We start from the raw sequence: 19,381 nt of genomic DNA, 5'->3' as shown, positions 1-19,381 counted from the left end.
ACTTACCAAAATAGGATAGATAATGGAATTACTTTCTCTGAATTTGTCAAATGCAAATGGACTAGACATTGTTTAGGTATTTATTGCTTGTATATATTGTATATAGTTATTGTACTTTTAGTATATAGTTTTTCTTATATTAGTTATAACTTTTTTCCTTTTTTCTTTTTATTAAAATAGAAAAGGGGAAATATAGGGATATTTTATTTGTACTGAAATGTGATTTTATTTGTATATTAATAAAGTTGCCTTGGGGTCAGAGCAAGCTATAGCAGACGCTGGGCCGTGGTGGTGCATGCCTTTAATCCCAGCACTTGGGAGGCAGAGCTAGGCGGATCTCTGTGTGTTTAAGGATACAGCCAGCATGGAGGCACATGCCTTTAATTTCAATACCAATCATAGAAGACCTGGAGGTCTGTACAGACAGGCAGTGATGGGGAGGTCATGTGGCTGGGTTTACAACCAATGAGAAGGCAGAACAGAAAGTCTATATAAAAGACAGGACACAGGAAGTAGCTCTCTTGTGGAGAGGAAAGACAGCAGAAGCAGTGAAGGGTAAGGTTTTCAGCTCTCAGCTATTGCTCTGACCTCTTGGCTTTAACTCTGCAATTGACTCTGTGTTTCTTATTTAACAAGATGGTTACATCTACTGTAGTGAGTGGTGAAGGCACCCTGCAAGCCAGAGCTCCAGGGTGTGGGAATGATCAGCAGTCTTCCCTGCTCTGTGGGAGGAGGGGCACATGCAGGTCTGGGCACCCTACCCACATTGGATCCTGTTGACTGCTGCTTTCTGTCTAGACCAACAAAAACATGGATCACCAGTGCCCTGTAGTCAGGGCAGCGTGTCAAAAAGGAGCTGACAAAAGAGGCTGGGGGAGCTGCAGGAGATGGTAAACTCATGGAGGTAGAGGCAAAAAGATCAGGCGTTCAACATCACCCTCAGCTACATAGTGGGCTCAGCCTGAGGTACATGAAATCCTGCCTTAAAAATGACACAAAACAGGCTGGTCAGATGTCTTAGTGGGCAAAACTGCTGCACAGACCTCAAGACATGTGTTCAATACTTGGAATCTATATAAAGGTAAAAAGAGAACTGACTCCACACAATGTCCTTTTCTGGAAGACCATTAACCTGTGAGTCATCTCTCCAGCCCCCTATTATTTTGCAACCACCACATTCAGCTATCCCCATTTTAAAGGCTGTGGTATAGACAGGGCTTGGCCAGGTGTGTCTGGATACTGTTGCCTGTACCTTCAGAACTCAGAGAGACAGGCAAATCCAATATCAACCAGTGTCCAGGAAGACATTTCTACTCTGGTTGCCCCAGAGGTAGCAGAGATGAGGCCTAGCCTGGCATGGTATCAGCAGTTCTGTCCAGTGGGCAGTCTGCAGGGTTGAGAGTATTCTTAGGGCACAGAGCACAAAGACTCCATCTGTACCCAGATGCTGTCTGCCCCCTGCTTTGCACTAGCCTGAACTCTGCCTATGTCTGGGGACAGGCTGCTGACCCTTAGCATTCCTGCAGAAACCCTATGAGACAGAAACAAACCAGGCTTTCAGAATGCATGCCTGCTGGTAGGATGAGTAGCACCAAGATTATCTGCCATGAATGCAGGGTGGCACTTCATGTGCCAAAGGTTGGCTGACCCTGCCCCAGCCCTAGCTGTTTGGCTCTAGGGCCCTCATTCCAACTGGGGTAGGACAGAACCCTTATTCTCTTCTTGAGTGAGAGGTCTCCATACCCCTATCTGTACAGAACCCTACCCCCAACCTCAGTCATCTCTCACTCCCACTCAGGGGCTGGATTTTCTATGCTTATAGTTTGGCACCAGACCAGATCAGACAAAGGTGATCTGAAGTCAAGTTTCCCAGGCCTCTTGAAGGCATTTTATTGGTAGGGAGAGTCACTGTTCCCAGGATGTCCACCCAGCCTGCTCTGGCTTTTCTGCACGAGGTCCTGACAGGTGCCAACAGCTTGAATAAGCTCCTTAGGGAATAGCTGAGCTTTTGAAGACTCTCCCCTCCACCTTCATCTGGTTCTGCTACCCATCACCAAGTGTTCTGCTTGGTCTCTGATATTACTCTTCCCATCTGCAAAGTAACCTAATATCCCAGGTTATGTTATGGGATTGAAATGGGTTCTTGGATGTGAAAAGGCTCTCTATAGGCCCATGGAAGGCACTTAGAAAGATAGTTTCTTCCCTTTGGCTTTCTCTGAGTCCTCCTTGGGCTGCTGCCACACCATCATCTGAATCTCATTGTCAGCAGATTTGGTGAGTCAATTGGGATTTCTTTTATATATATGATCTTTTATAAGATAATTCACATAGTATACAATTTTCCTGTTTGCACAATTTGATAGACTTTTGTCCAGCATCCTCATAGGCCCCTGACACCATCACCAGTTCCTGTTTTAGAACATTGCTGTCTTCAATTTCTTTCTTTCCTTTTTTTTTTTTTTTTTTTTTTTTTTTTAATGCTGAATGCCATTTAAAGATACGGGCTTACAGCACAATGGGAGAACCCCGGAGGGCAGGGGATTTCTTAAATGGAGGAATTAGTTAAAAGAAAGTTTTTTTCCCCACATTAAAAAAATGGGAAACATTTTTTACAATGGGGGACATTTGGTCTCTGTTTGATAATACATTGGACAATCTAAAAATGGAACAACTAAATGAGAGGATAATTAATGTTGATGGGATAGATGTAATGTCAGTTATAAATATTACTTGTTTGATCATTAAAAAGTTGGTTAATATGAGTGACAAGATAAAAGTTTTAGAAAAACTTGTTAAAACAGATCATAGAGATATTCAGACCCTGACAGAAGAATTTAAAGGAGAACCAATGTCAACATTGCATTATAAAGTTACAGAAAAACAGCCTAAGGCTTTCAAACAGCCAACCTTAATCTATCCAGTAACCTTACAGGAACTGCCAAATGCTCAAGGCTGACTGGACTCCTGTGCAAATGTTAGATTTGAAGAGATTCAAAGATGCAATAGTCTCATATGGCATCCACTCATCTTTTGTGAAGCAGATATTAAACTCATGGTCAACTTGTAATAAAATTATCCCTCAAGACTGGAGAGATTTGGTTACAGCTGTCTCAGAGGCTGGTCCCCAGTTACAAGGGAGGACCTGGTGGAGGGATGAGGCTAAAACCATTGAACAATAGAGTAGAGCTAGAGGTCTTGAAATCTCCCAAGATCAACTTCTTGGAGAGGGAGATTATGCTAATGTAGAAAGGCAATATCAATATGATGACCACACCCTGGCTTTATGCCAAATGCTTGGGACAGAATTAAAGAAGTAGGAAAGAAAATTGTGTCATTTACAAAAGTTACAGGGCCCAAAAGAAACCTTGACTGATTTCTTACAAAGGTTGTCTTCAGCAGTAAATAGAATGACACCAAATTCAGAAGCTAGACAGATAATAATTGAATCTCTGGCTTTTGAAAATGCCAATGCACAATTCAAAAGGGTAATTATACTGCTAAAGACAAGATCAGCACCCTTGGAGGAATGGATCTGAGATACAATTAATATTGAATCTCATGATCATGATGATGCATGGATAGGAGAAGTGATTTCAAGAGGTTTGAAGAAAATTAGTAATGTCAAATATTTCAATTGCAGTAAACAAGGTCACCAAAGAAGGGATTGTAAACAGGGCATTCCTAGAAATAATGTTTTCTTTCTTTTTTTTTTTTTTTAAAGGATTTATTTATTTATTATGTATACAGTGATTGTTCAGCCTGAAGGCCAGAAGAGGGCACCAGATCTCTCATTGTGGATGGTTGCAAGCCACCATGTGGTTGCTGGGAATTGAACTCAGGACCTCTGAGCCATCTCTCCAGCCCCCAAATAATCTTTTCTTAAGGAATAATCCCAATAGAATGTCTGGATTATGCAGAAGCTGTGGCAAAGGCAGACACTGGACTAAGGCATGTAGATCAACAAGGGACAGACAAGGTAATCTCTTACCTTTGCTGTCCAGAAACACCCTGAGTGGCCCCTCACAGGTCCCCATGTCAAATTTGGTTCAGTCCTTTCCTGTCATTATGGAAGAAACTCCTTCCCAGAGCAATTAAAGAACTTAATGCCTATTGTAAAAAACCTATTGCTCTGGATGATAGAACAACTATAGAAGAGAGAATAAAAATTTCAGGAGAAACCTTAAATCAAAATTGATAAAGATTAGATAGGGAACCTCCCCAAATTTAGGGTTGGGGAAGGGTTTTGTTTTTGTCTTTCAGGAGAATGAAGGCTAAGAAATCTAAAGAACACTGGACAAATGAGACATCTGAAGAAAAAGGAAAAATCACCAAGAAAAAAATGTCCCACTGCTCAGGACAATATCAAGATGGCTAGCTGAGAGCCTCAGTCTACTCCATTCAGGATTTGACCATAATCCTAAATTTTCTTTGTGTCCCCATAAGAATACCAGCACATGGGGTTGGGGACTTAGCTCAATGGTAGAGCACTTGCCTAGCAAGCTCAAGACCCGGGGTTCGATCCTCAGCTCAAAAAAAAAAAAAAAAAAAAAAAAAAAAAAAAAAAAAAACCAGCACCCCCAGTCAACAGGAAGTAGCCTAGAAAACTACAACCATATTTCCAAAAAATGAATTATGAATGTTTGTCTTTGTTTAGGGGTTGGTTAAAAATTGTTATTAGTCATAGTCAATATCTTTCTAAAAGAAGAAATGGGGGTTGGGGATTTAGCTCAGTGGTAGAACGCTTGCCTAGCAAGCACAAGGCCCTGGGTTCAGTCCTCAGGTCTGGCCAAAAAAAAAAAAAAAAAAAAGAAATGGAGGTATAATATAGAAATGTATTATATAGAAATGATAGGATAAAAGAGTAGATTATTGAATCTACTCTGAAAAGAATAAAAGGAGAATATAGATATAATAAGATAAAAGGTAGATTATTAATCTACTCTGAAAAAAAAAGATAAGGAAATGATGGATAAAGGGTAGATTATTGAATCTACTTTGAAAAGAAAAAGAGAGAATATTGATATGATAAGATAAAAAGGTAGATATTGAATCTAATTTTTTTTTGAGCTGAGGATTGAACCCAGGGCCTTGCGCTTGCTAGGCAAGCACTCTACCACTGAGCTAAGTCCCCAACCCTTGAATCTACTTTTAAAAGGCAACTGCTAGTTTTAAATATTTTATATTGGATTGGATTTTTGTATATTGTATACAAATTATGCATAATGATACAAATTTGAGATTGATTTTGTTAGAAAATACTGTACATATATTTCTAATCTTGTTCAAGGTATTGTACCTATATCTCATTTAATAATGTAATGTAATTTTCTAGGCCTTGAAAGTTATTATTACCAACTAATTAGGATATAAAGAAATGCAAGTTAGTAGTTAGTCATTATAATCAAACTTGTCATATTCAGTATTTTTTCAAGGTCAAACAGAAATATATTTTAGATAGACAGGTCATCTTTAAACACTTCAGAGATCTACAGAATATGGTATTTAAGATGTTTTAATAACATTGATTCTTTTTTTACCATACTGAGACTCCTGGTAGCACCAATATTCTTTAGAGAAGATGATGGGGATTGAAGAAACTCTTTATTGAGTTTACTTTCTTTGTGGCAAAAGTTAGCCACTTGGCAAGAAAGTGCCCTTGCCTCGACTACTGACAGTATGCTGTCCAAAATGGACACAAAAGAAAGGACTGCCAAACCTTGCCAAGACAAGGTAGGAAGGCCTTTTAGAAAATCCTGCTTCACAGATGAGTCTGTCAGATATGCTAGCCTACATAGGCTGAAGATAGTTGCCCCAACGTTGCAGAGGAACCTTGGGTGACTGTCCAGGCAGCCAGCTGTTTCTGTCATTTCTCACATTTTTTTGGAAGTTGCTTGCTTGCACTTCCTGCTTACTCAGTTAATATTTCCTTCTTGTGTTTCTGAGGGAGTTGAAGACTAGATAGTTACAGTTTTCCTTGTTAACAAATTCAGAAAATAAACTCACTACAGAGGTGTAAAGTGTATAAATTTGAAAGGCATCAAAAGATAGTTTTCAGTTGGTAATACAGGTTAGGGTAGAATGTGAATTAGGTACAACAATTTAGACTCACCAAAATAGGATAAATAATAGAATAGTTTCTCTGAATCTATCAAATGTTAATGGACTGGACATTGTTAATATAATTCTTGACTGTATATATTATACATACTTATTGTACTTACTGTATATAGTTTTTCTTATATTAGTTATAATCTTTTATTATTTTAGAAAAAAAACGAGAAATGTGGTTATATATTGTATACCTTAATAAAGCTTGTCTGAGGATCAGAGGACAGAGCCACTAGATTGGATTAGACATAATCTAGGCAGTGGTGGCACACACATTTTTTTTTTTTTTTTGAGACAGGGTTTCTCTGTAGCTTTGGAGCCTGTCCTGGACTAGCTTTGTAGACCAGGCTGGCCTCGAACTCACAGAGATCCACCTGCCTCTACCTCCCGAGTGCTGGGATTACAGGCGTGTGCCAGCACCGCCCGGCTGGCACACACCTTTAATCCTAGCACTTGGGAAGCAGAGATCTCTCTGGATCTCTGTGAGTTAAAGGCCACCCTGGACTGCATGAGATTGACTTAGTCTAGGAGAGAAAACAGAGCCAGGCAGTGGTAGCACACATCTTTAATTCCAGTACAGGGAAGTACACACACCTTTAATTCCAGGAAGTAATGGCTGGGAGGAGAAAGGTATATTAGGCATGAGGAGACAGGGTTCAAGATGGCTGCAACAGTTCTGGACATCATATCTGCACCATTGGTGTCCAGAGGTAGGAAAAGGCCTGCCTGGTACTTTGCAGCAGTCCCCTTCAGACTGTTCCTTCCTCTTTCAGAATCAGAATGGATTACATGCCTCCCTCAGACCATATGATCAGCTTAGACTCGGACAAGGCTTATTTGAGCATATTAGCAAATTAGTAAATAGACTCTAGGACAAAACCAGGTCCAGCTGGGCAGTGTTGGCACACACCTTTAATCCCAGCCACTAACTCCTCCAGAAAGCCCTCCCTGTTGTCTCTGGCTTCCTCAGAGAACCAGACTCCATCTATGGCTCTGGCCATGGTTGCAACCATATACTTCCTTGTGTCATTATTTTAATTCAGAGCAGTTCCACCCTGAATTCCCAGGGTGCAGAACCTGGCGCAGGGTTGCATTCATGACGTTTTCTTTTCTTCCCTTTTTTTTTTTTTTTTAACAGTACTTGGGGTGGAACCTCAGTCTTCACACATGCTAGGTAAGTACTCTATAACTGAGCTATAACCTGGCCCCAACAAACAGTTAACTAGACAAATGGATGAGTGGGATACAGGAAAGGGATGCTGAGTCTAGGAGGGGCCCTCACACACATTCTCTGGGTCATGGGAATTGTTGAGGCATCTTAGGTGGAGCTCAGCAACTAAGCTCAAGAATAACTTTCATAAGTAGCTGGGAGGTGCCAACAGAGGGTAATTTTTATTTTCCTCTTGGTCTTCCCAGCTGAGTAAAATCTTTTCAAATGATGTCATGAGCATCACTTATAAGAGGTTTTGTCGTTTTTTACCAAAACAAAGCTTTTACTTAAAAAAAAAAAAATCCAACCATTTTTTAACTATGGGGAATATAGAATTTGTAGGGTTCTATGAATTCCTTCCTTCCTTGTCTGAGGCTCTCCTGGACCCATCAGGAGCCTCTATAGAGTCTAGGACCCCTCCTCCTGTTTCCCCAGTAGTTCCAAGTTTGTTGAAAGACCCAAAGGGTGTGCAGGGCTCAGAATTAAAACCAAGGTAAAAGATGATTCTTGATGAGAAATGACACAGGTGTGCATTCTTTGTTGCTTTGATAAAACCCTGACCAGAAGTAGCTTGCATGTGTTGCAACTGGGGAGACATTTTAGCTTACAGGTCACAGTCCATCACTGAGGGAAGCTGAGGGAGGAGTTCAAGGCAGGAACAGAAGCAGAGACCACAAAGAAAGGCTGCTTACCAACTTGTTCTCCATGGCTCACTCAGCTGCTTTCTTATACCACTCAAGACCACCAGCCTAGGGTGACAGCAGCATGATGGGCTGAACCTTCCCGTTTGAATCATGAATCAAGAAAATGCCCCCCAGACATGCCCACAGGCCAATCTGATGGAGGCATTCTTCATTTGTGGCCCCTCTTCCTACGTGGCTCTAGTTCATGTCAAGTTGACAAAAACTACCCAGCACAAGGTGTTTATGGTTTCTTTTTCTCCCACAACTGGAATTTGGTGGGAGGTGGTTGAATCATCTGGCTTTTTTTCCCCATTTATGTGTTTTGCCTGCATGTATGTTGTGCATCATATGCAAACAGTGCCCAAAGAGCCTAGAAGGGGGTGATTGATTCTCTGGAAATGGAGTTACAGGCATTTGGGAACCACCATGTGGGTGCTGGGGATAGAACCACAGTCCTCTGCAAGAGCAGCTGGTGCTCTTAACTGTTGAGTCATCTCTCCATTCCCAATCTGGCTCTTTCAATAAAGCTTTGGAGTGTGTTTTCAAGCTATGTTAACGGGACAAGATCATGAGATTGTTTGTAAGTTCATCTTTTTTTTTTTTTTTTTAGATTTTTTGAGACAAGGTTTTACTGTGTAGCCCTGGCTGTCCTGGAACTCATTATGTAGAACAGACTGGCCTCAGACTCACAGAAATCCACCTGCCTCTGCCTCCCAAGTGCTGGGATCAAAGGTCTGTGCAACCACAACCTGGTTAAATTCATCTGCTTTTTCATTCATCCACTGATTAGCCATGTTCTCCACATCTAGTACATTGGGAACATGGGGAACTCTCATCTGTCCCTATAACCAAGGAGACAGACACAGACAGTCCTAACAGCTACTTCAAACCATGGTAGAGGCCAGTTGAGAAGAGGGTGGCTGAGGTGGAGCAGAGGCTCACTATTATGGGAGGGATGGGACAGAGGTAGTTTTTGAAGGACACATAGAAGATCGCCAGGGTGAACCCCTAGGCCTGGCCCCAGAGCCGTGACACAGTAACACCAGGCAGCCCCGTGATACTAGTACAATCTGGGTGAGGCATAACCAAGTGGGCTCTGCTTCAGCATCAGGGAATGAAGGAGGGCCCGGCCAGGGAGAAAAACTGTCACCAGGGCATGTCTCCACACCCCATAGTTTTCTAGAAAATAATAAGGCCATTTGGCTCTTCTTCCATTCGGGGTGGTGCTAATGGTGCCCACAATGTAGGGCTCTGTCTCGGTTTCTTTTCTGTTACTTAGAAAAGTAACTTAAAGAAGAAAAGCTTTATTTTACTCCCAGTTCAAGGGTTCACCCATCACGGTGAGGCAGTCGAGGTCACAGCTGATTGAAGCAGCAGGTCACACTGCATCCACAGAGAAACAGCAGTGAATGTGTGTTGCTTAGGTCCCTTCTCCACTTACACAGTCTAGTCCAGCATCCCTTCCAGGGAATGGTACCTCCCACAGTGGGCAGGCTTTCCAACTGGAAGGTAATCAAGATGACCCCCCACATCCTAATCCTAACCTAGAGGCCCATCTCCCAGGTAATTCTACATCTTGTCAATGTGACAATGTTAATTATGATAGGCACCACACCTCCACTTTGTGTGTTGTACTGGCAATGGAACCCAGGTCCTTGTCTTGTTAGGTAAGTACTCTACCACTGAGCTACATGCCCCCCAAGACCTTATTTTATTGAGACATGATATGTCTCAATATATAATATAGCCCAAACTGACTCAAGCTTACAGTTATCCTGCCAAAGCCTCCCCAGTGCTGAGATTGTTTACCACCATACCTTGCCCAGCTACCTCCAACTTAGAGATGAGAACATCAAGGATCAGAAAGATGAAAGATATTGTCTAGGGTTGCACAGTTCATCAGATTAGCTTACACCATGGGACTGTTAACCATTCTGAAGGTTGGCATTAATATAATTTTCTGTCTTTATTTCATGGGGGCAGTATGAGACAAGATCTCACTCTATAGTTCAGGAGTCCAGGTTTGCCTGGAACTTATTATGTAGCTCAGGATGACTTGGCCTCTAATATAGGACAATCCTCCTGCCTCAACTTCCCAATGGCTGGGGTTATAGGTGTGAACTCCTACGCCCAGATTTCTTTCAAGGCCAAGTTTGGTGATTCAAGTCTCACTGCAATGGAGGCCTACAGAAAGCATGGCTGTTACATCAAAGGGGAATCTCTAAACATGGTTTTAAATTATGCAGTTAAGAAATCGGGGGCCTGGAGAGACTGCTCACAGATTAAGAGCACTGGCTGCCCTTCCAGAGGACTCAAGTTTGATTCCCAGCACCCACACAGTGGCTAACAATCATCTGTAACTCCTGTTCCTGGGGATCCTATGCCTTCTTCTGGGACACTGTAAGCATGTGGTCCATATACATACATGCAGACAGAATAGCTATACACAAAAAAATGGATAAAATTAAAATAAATAAATAAAGTCAGGGGGTGGCAAAATGACTCATTCAGGTAAAGGCTCTTGTGACCAAGCCTGATGATCTTAGTTCCAGCCCTGGAACCCATGGAGCCAATTCCTGCAGTTGTCCTCTGGCATCCACATGTGAGCCATGGCACATGTGTATCCATCCTTATTCATGTACATTCACAAATAAATGTAATTTTTTAAAGATTTATTTATTTATTATTACATATACAGTGTTCTGTCTGCACATATCCCTGCAGGTCAGAAGAGGGCACCAGATCTCATTACAGATGGTTGTTGATGTGGTTGCTGGGAATTGAACTCAGAACCTCTGGAAGAGCAGCCAGTGCTCTTAACTGCTGAGCCATCTCTCCAGCCCCATAAACATAACTTTTAGAGGAAATTTTCGTTGGATGTGGTGGCCTATACCTATAATGCTGGCACTTAGGTCCTGAGACAGGAGGATAGCTACAAGTTTGGGACCAGACATGACTATATGAGTTCTAAGATAGCCTGGGCTTCCAAGTGAAGCTGTCTCCAAAAGTGGGGGAAGCAAAACCAGATTCTAGTTAATGAAGAGTACAAGACTCATCTGTGATAAACATTGATGGAGGTGGGAACCAAGTCATGCAAAGCACTTGGTGGCCACCGATGCCTGCCAATTCCAGGCTTTCTGGAGAGCCCGAGGCCATGCTCCTTTCTGGTCCTTGGGGAGCCCTTCACCCACTTAGGGTTCTTGGCCAAGGCCACTTCCTCAGACTTAGCTGAGTTTGCCTAGAGGCTGGTCCACTTCCCAGCTGTGGTTTTTGCTCTAGCATGATGGAACCATCACATAATCTGAGGTGTGAGCCTGCCTTCTTTGCTGCCTCCCCAGTGAAAAAAGGTCTGAGTTCAAACCCCATTCTACCTCCAAGAGGCCCACAAGATCTGAATATGAGCTGTGGAATCAAACCCTGGGTAAGACTACAGATTCAACTACTTTCCAAGTTGGTGGCCTGAGCACCTCACTGCCCTCTGAGATTCTGTTTCCTCACCTACCTAGTGAGGATTAAATTAAATGGCACCAATGTCAGATATATGTGAGGGGAACACTGAATGGCTCAATATATGCAAAGGCTCAGAACAGCCTGACACAGACGTGATACCCAGTGAACACAGGCCACTGCTGCCACTATGCAGTATTTTCCCCTCCTCCTCAGTTTTTCCATCTGTAAGATGGGGATGTACTGGTGCTGTCTTGGGGTGCTGAGGAGCCTGTTAGTAACCTTATACTTGAAAAGGGCCTGGCATGGATGGATAGTTGACAAAGCATTAACAATCATTAATCAAAAGCCTTCTGGGAACTCACTCAGAAAAGCTGCCTGAGAAAGTAAAGGAAATAACTTCATGCAAGAAGCCAAGCGGGGATAGTCTCACCAGCAGCTCAGGTTCTGGTAGAGGTTCTGTAAGTGGCACATGGTGGCCACAGGGAGTCCTGGGAGAGGAAGAAGGGTATAAGTAGGGAGGCTGCGGACTGGGCTGCGGAGGCCAATGTTGGGGTGGGTCTGGGTGGGACCTCTTGGAATCTGGACTAGTGGGTGGGACAGGGGTAGGGTGTCCATCTGGCCATGAGCTCAAGCCAGACCCTCCCCTCTGAATCCCATTATTCTCATCTTCTCATGGGCCAAGATGGCTCTAAGAACACATAATGGGGAGTTGGAGAGATGGCTCAGTGATTAAGAGCACTGGCTGCTCTTCCAGAGTAACCAGGTTCAATTCCCAGCACCCACATGGCAGCTCACAACTCTCTGTAACTCCAATTCAAGGGGACCCAACACCCACATACAGGCAAAACTCCAATGCACATGAAATAAAAAAATAAATCATTAAAAACATGCTTTAAAAAAACCAAAACACATAACAGGATGGAGGTATTAAGACCTGGCCAGGTGTGAGAAGTGGTCAGAGACTCTCCTGCCTGGCCTAAGATACCTCAGACAGGGGAAAGAAGGAACCTCGAGCTGGGCCTTTCTAGGTGCCTTGATATACACAGCAAACTCGGTGTCCCCAGATGAAAAGAGGGGAAATGGGCTTCTCAGCTGAGAGCTGAGTATGGTGCTGAGTATGGTCCTGAATGCCCCTGAGCTTACGGAGGGACCCCCCCACCCTCTCTACCCCACGGAATCCTGGAGACACTCACAGGCCCTGCCTCCACCCGGCTGATCTCTAGATGTTAGAATGCTGCTCTTTAGGCCTCCAACTCAGGCTCCGGGACTTTCCCTGGGAGCCTGGCTCTTCCTAGTGCCAGACTTCAGCCTTCAGCCAGAGACCCTGACCCTGGACTGACTTTTCCCCTGGGGATATTCATCCTGCTAACATTAATTTATAGTCTCATGAGTTGGCACTATTGCATGAAACTAAAGTCTACAGCTAACTGTGGGTGGTGCCTTCCCCTGTTGAGCTCTGTTATCCCTCTAGGAGGGCAGCCTTCCTGTGCCTTCTTCAGTATCACAGCTGAGGGTCAACCTGGTTGGTACCCAGCAACCCCAACTCAGTGTCGTTTGTTCGGCAAAGAGGCACTGGTTTGGGAGTCTGCAAGCCTGGGTTCTGCCTCCACCTTGTGACCTTGGGCTACCTTCCCTCACCAGAGACAGCCTAGCCCTGCCTTCACTGTGTCCTGGCTAAGGAACAAGCACATGCACCTGTGTGTGTGTGTGTGTGTGTGTGTGTGTGTGTGTGTGTGTGTGTGTGTGTGTGTCCTTTTCTGTTTAGTTTTGAGGCAATGTCTAATGTATCCCAGAATGGCCTCAAACTCAGTAGGTGATTTTAAGGTCCTGACCTCCCTACTCTGCCTCTTGTTTTTCTTTGCACTTGTGAAGATAGAACCCAGGACAGTGCTGACATTCAGTAAGCTCTGCTACTGAACCCAGCCCCACCACACTCACTAATATACCTTGTTTTGGAGACAGAATCTTACTTAATCCCACTGGGCAAGAATAAGGCCACTACCACAATTTTGAGCCAAATTTGAAGCAAGCTTTAATTAAATACTGGCCAGGATGATAGACTTCAGGCAGGTCCATTTTGGGGCTCCCAGAAAATGGTCATTAGTCACATTTTGCAGGGGCTTAAAAAGGCAAACCCATAAGGCCACTGTATTTCCAATCAGGTCCAATCAGGGGCAAGCATACATCCTGACATATTTTCTGCCTACAATGTGATCAAGGACATCTGGTGTAGATGGGTCAAATAAACTTGTTTAGGGGAGTAGAAACATGTGGCTTGTCATCTCCCATAAACAACAGCCTCCAGCATTTCAGGAACTATCTGTCCTTGTTTCATGGGTCTCTTAGGCACAGTAATTAAACCTTAAAGTATAACTTTGTTTCTCACATTAGCCTAAAACTCACCATATAGACCAGGCTGGCCTCAAACTTCTCTTGATTCTTTTCAGTGCTGTGCGCACATGCTTGCCCCCAGCTCCTGTTCCTTATTTTGTGACTGTAGGAGCTGGAAAGCCAGGAGGCCAGGAATTCAGGAAGATTGGTGCTGTTTTGAGGCAGAATGTCTTCCATGGTGCAGTAGTTTGCTCTCAAGACCTCCAGTTGATCTGAAGAGGCCCACACACCCTCTCGCAGGGGCAATCTTCACATCAGCTTACATGTTGATTGAAGCCCATGAGCAGAGCACCTCGATGACCACACTGGTCAGCACCACAGCTGAGATGATAGATGAGAGCAGCCAGCATAGCACAGCTTTACACCAGTGACACTGGGGCTCAGAGCAGTGGTGTTTGCAGCACACCTTTAGTCCCAGCCCTCAGAAGCAGAGTCAGGTGGATCTCTGAGCTAGAGACCAGCCTGGTCTAGAGTGAGCACAGCCAGAGAGTGTGTGTGTGACCATCACAGCCAGAGAGAGTGACACAGTGAGACCCTGTCTCAAACAAAAAAGCAAAACAAAAAGAAAAAGAAAAGTACATTTTGTTACCGACAAATGTTTTAAATTACGTTTATTTATTGTGTATATGCATGCATATGCCACATGCACATGTGGAGGTCAGAGGACAGCTTGTGGGAACTGGTTCTTTTATTCCATGTAGGTTCTGGAGACTGAACTTTGATCTATCAAGCTTATTGGCAAGTACCTTCAGCCACTGACAGCTTCCAACACTGACTTCCCATCCCAAACTTGGTTCTGAAACAAAACACTAAAAATGATCCATCCTTTGCTGAGAATGTCAGCCACAACAATGCCTGTGCTTAGGCCTCTCCTCAGGAGGGATCACTGCTCTGCAGTGTTAAGGCATTGCTGTGATTACAGAGATGGGGAGGTGGACATAGAGGGTCTATGGGGCTTGCTGGTGAGCCAGCCTAGCAGAATGGACAAGTTCCAAGCTCTCAATGAGACAGAGAGAGATAGGAAGAGGGGTGTTGTGAAACAGCATGCCAGAGGTCTTGGAATGTTTGAGCTGAGGAGACATGCCATGCTGGTGGCATCTAAGGGGACACGGTGGAAAGTTACTCACACCGTGCAGGCACAGCACCCATATGTAAAGTTTATTATTAAAGGGGGAGGGAGAGGAAGTGAGAGAAAAGAAGGGAAAGAAAGGGAGAGAAAAGGAGAGAAAGGAAAGCTGAGGTACATGCAACCTTGTGAAGAGCGAGGGAGAGAAGAAGGAGGAGGAGGGGTTTTTCCTCTTAAAGCAGGATTTATGTAAGATGATGTCAGGACACTGGTCGGATTCCCAAAGGGCAGGCCTGAATGCCAACATTTCTCCGTTTTTTTATTATTATAAAAAGGTGGCCGGGCAGTGGTGGCACACGCCTTTAATCCCAGCACTCGGGAGGCAGAGGCAGGGGGATCTTTGTGAGTTTGAGGCAAGCCTGATCTCCAAAGTGAGTTCCAGGAAAGGCGCAAAGCTACTCAGAGAAACCTTGTCTCGGAAAAAACAAACAAACAAACAAACAAAAAGGTGAGTTATAGATAGCAAGTATGGTGGGGAATGAGGGTGCCAAATTCTCCAGACTGCTCCTGCTGATTTTGGGGCAAAACGGGGGGTAGGGGAAGATTTGGGAGTCACGAACAGTGGGAGGTGTGAATTAAGAAGCTTTCAGTTAGCTGTCATCCTGAAGACCTCAGGCATCTGTTTCTTGAGGGAGCTGAGAAGGCAGGTTGCTAAGGAAAAAAAAAAAAAATAGATTGTTATCATTGGCCTCATGAGTGGGGCAAGCCAAGGGAAGAGTGATAACTGCCAGAAAGAATGGGATGGAGAAGTGCCCTTTTGTACAGAAGAGGCAAGGGTGGATGAGCCAGACGACAGAGCAGATATGTCCTTGAGTCTGGAGTAGTGATACCAGCAGTGCTGTTCCAGGAGCTTGGGGGAGTGTCATGCCAAATCAGGAGTACAGGAGCCATCACATCTGCTGTTTCTCTGGAGGTAGGAAATGCCTCCATCCATCCTGTAAAAGTGTCAACAAATTAGGAGATAATGGAGTTTTTATAAGTGGGCATGTGGCTGAAGCCAACCTGCCAGTATTCACTTGATAGGTACAGTGGCTGGTGGTGTATCTGGAGGGCCTTTGAGGGTCTGACCTTGACACAAGTCTGTCAGAAGGGGTAGATCTGTGCAGGAACCTGTGTTTGTAAAACAACTGGAACAGACTTACATCTTGGTGTCATAGCAAAAGCTTTGGGTTAAAAGGCATGATCCATCTACCTGTCTCAGCAAAAGAGACAACCCATTTCCTGCTGCTCCTCTTATTCACAGTAGACAGGATCTCAGCAGCAGTTTAAGGCAGCTTTTTGCTGTGTGGCTGGTCCTGTCACACCTGAAGCAATCCTTTAATCCAAAAAGTGAGCCTTTAATCCTGGGGAGTGATGGCAAAAACCAGAAAGATATATAAAGCGTGAAAACCAGAAACTAGAAGCATTTGGCTGGTTAAACATTTGGCTGGTTGAGCTTTTAGGCTTTGGAGCAGCACAGTTCAGCTGAGACTCATTCAGATGAGGACCCAGAAGCTTCCAGCCTGAGGAAACAGGATTAGCTGAGGAACTATCGAGGTGAGGAGGTGGTGGCTTGTTCTGTTTCTCTGATCGTTCAGCGTTCACCCCAATACCTGGCTGAGTTTGATTTTATTAATAAGAACTTTTAAGATTCCTGCTACAAGCATTTTTTTTTTTTTCCGAGACAGGGTTTCTCTGTGTAGCTTTGCGCCTTTCCTGCCTCTGCCTCTGCCTGCCGAGTGCTGGGATTAAAGGTGTGTACCACCAGCGCCTGACTGAAAAATTTTTTCAAGGCCCTATGATACCTCTTTTTTTTTTTTTAACCTCTTTTGTTTTTTTATTAAAAAAAAAAAAAAGTCAAGTGTCTATTGCAGAACCATTTTAGTTAATAAATCTATTAATTGACAGCTCTGGGCCCAGCTTCCCAGTATGTAGCCATTTTTGTCCCATGAGCCGGGGAGTTTTCCTTTGACTTCGCCAGTTTTGGGGGACAGGGGTGATGTGCTCTCTTCTAGCTGCTTCAAGCTTTAACAGGACACAGGTAGTCAGGGTCCAAGTAGGCTGAAAGGGTAGTCAAAGGCAAGGAGGGAATGTGAGCAATGGGGTATTTGTCAGAAGTGTCTGATTTGACACCGCTGGAAACAAGGAGTATTTATATTGGCTGGGTTGATCCTGGCCGTTTGGAGCAGGTTGCAGGCATTAATTGCTGGGATGTGTCTGCCAGCCAAGTGGAAACCTGTTGAGACAAGTTTAAACTAGCAACAGAAGTTAAAATTTATGAACTTATTTGGAACTTTAGGCCCATGGTCTTAGCAATTGGTAAGGGGAGTCCAGGAGAGAGAAAAATACCAACCTCAGGAATAGCCAGCTAAAGAAAACTCATTTTGTTCTTTTGACCTCTATAAAGTGGATCCAAGTTTTATGATTACTTTTTTTTTTTTTTTTTTTTTTTGTGGAGCTGAGGATCGAACCCAGGGCCTTGCGCTTGCTAGGCAAGCACTCTACCACTGAGCTAAATCCCCAAGCCCTTATGATTACTTTTGATCCTCTGAAGCTTCTATGAATTCTTATAAAAGGACATAAGAAGAAGTTAATGGGTACCTGTAAAGCAGCAGTAGACTTGGGTTGAGTAGCCCAGCCTGAGACATTGCCTTCTAGGCCTGACATATGACCTTGGCAGGCCAAGTGGCTCATGTGTGATCTTGAATCCAAGGTCTGAAGATTATTTCAGTTATTTGGCTTGTTGGCCCCTGGGAGAGTTGCTTACCTCATTAACTGGGCCCAGGTAGGCCCAACAAATGAGGAACGTTAGGAATTTCTTTCTTTGTATAAACAGAGACCTTGTTCTGTCCCTGTAATGGCTGTGCATGGAAGGCGAGGTTTGCGGAAGACTAGACCAGGCTTTTCTCCTCCCTGGCTGACTCAGTTCAGCAGCTCCATCCCACCGGCAGCCGATCTGGGTCTAGCGACACCTAGGGAATGTGTTCTTGGGGTACGGGATTTTTGTTGTTTCACATTATTTAGAGCGTGGGGTGGATTGTGTAAGGGGGCAGGAGGATGAGGGGGAAGAGGCCTCAGTTTTGGTCCGTCACCTTGTGTACCAAGGCTGGTGCAGCATAGGGGGTGGGGGTGTGGAAAGGGCAGTCTGGGAAGATGCCACTCTCTCCTCCTGGATAATATAGTTTCACCAGGAGTGTTCTGCTGGTGCAAGCAACTGACCCTAGTAGTCCTCCCCTTCCTCCCCTTGGCTACACCTCCAAGTATAACCACCAGCCGATCTTGTACTCTAAGAGCCTTTTCTGGGTTGCTGGATAGCACTATCCACAAGTCTCAGAGAGGGGCCCATTGAAAAGGACTAGTCTTGGGCAAGGCCTGTAGCTCTCGGGTCTGGGAGTGGCAAGGGAAAGGATACACCTAGCTGAGACCTTGGGCTCGCTGTGGCCTATCCTTTGAAGGTGTACCCACTCTGCCCAGCTTGACTGGTTCCCTGATCTTCTGCTGGACTTTGTAACCACCCGCAGGGTGGACTGGCTCCAGAGTGGAATTGGGGGGGTGGGATGGAGGTGAGTTGAAGCCAGAAAAAATATGGGGGCTCAGGGACGGTCCTTGCAATGGGTTGACCCCAGTGGAATTTAGGGTTTCAACTTGGAGTGCATCTCGGAGCTGGATCGAAATAAACCCATTTCCGTGTGAACTTCAGATCAGCTCAGTGTTTAAAACAAACAAATCTCCCATATTCCAAATCTGCATGATGGGGAAGAGACTCACAGAAAACTCTGGAGCACAGAAAAGACGAAATCAGTGCTGGTTCAAGTCCATGTGTGATGTACCCGGAGGAGAAGAGAAGGAAGCAAATCTGCTCTGGAAGTCTGGTGGCCTGGGCTGCAGCATTCAGCCTGCACTTGGCTACCACGGAGCAGCATATTGGCAGCTTGCAAAGCAGGCCACCTTGAAAACTCGTCACAAAACCACTAAATACACTCATCTCAGCTCCCATGCCCCAGGTCTGGCAATTTTCTTATATATTTAAGTAGCAAACAGATTTGATTTGAATTTAAAATGACCCTCACCCCAGTGAAATCTCCTAGTAACCCTGCAATTTATTTGGGAGCTTCTGTGGCTGTGACCCCTGGCAAACCCTCTTTAAGACAAAAGAGACCGAGAAAAGATGAACATTTGGCTAGAGACAATTGCTGATGCTTCCTCTGGGACCTGAAACATTCCTTGTTCTAGTTCTCCATGAAGCCTGCTGTCCGATTCCACCTAAATTTGGTACTTCAAATCTCTAGACACAAAGACTGCTTCCAACAAATTCAGCTCCAAGTCTTTTTTTTTTTTTTTTGTACATGTTTGCTTGTTTGATACAATTAGTATTAAAAACTTGAATCAATTTGGGAAAAAAAAAAGAATCCCTCAAGTATTTGAGTGTTGCCA

General features: G+C 44.2%; 1 protein-coding gene across 1 annotated transcript in view; it reads left to right on the top strand.

Moving 5' to 3' along the window:
- Window positions 1-19,381, top strand: part of Wdr38 (WD repeat domain 38) — a 38,838-nt gene that overhangs the window by 2,346 nt on the left and 17,111 nt on the right. The gene's annotated exons all lie outside the window — the stretch shown is intronic.

Source organism: Onychomys torridus, chromosome 4, assembly GCF_903995425.1.
Source record: "Onychomys torridus chromosome 4, mOncTor1.1, whole genome shotgun sequence".
In the NCBI taxonomy this organism is placed as follows: Eukaryota; Metazoa; Chordata; class Mammalia; order Rodentia; family Cricetidae; genus Onychomys; species Onychomys torridus.
This window is presented reverse-complemented; position numbering and strand designations above follow the sequence as displayed.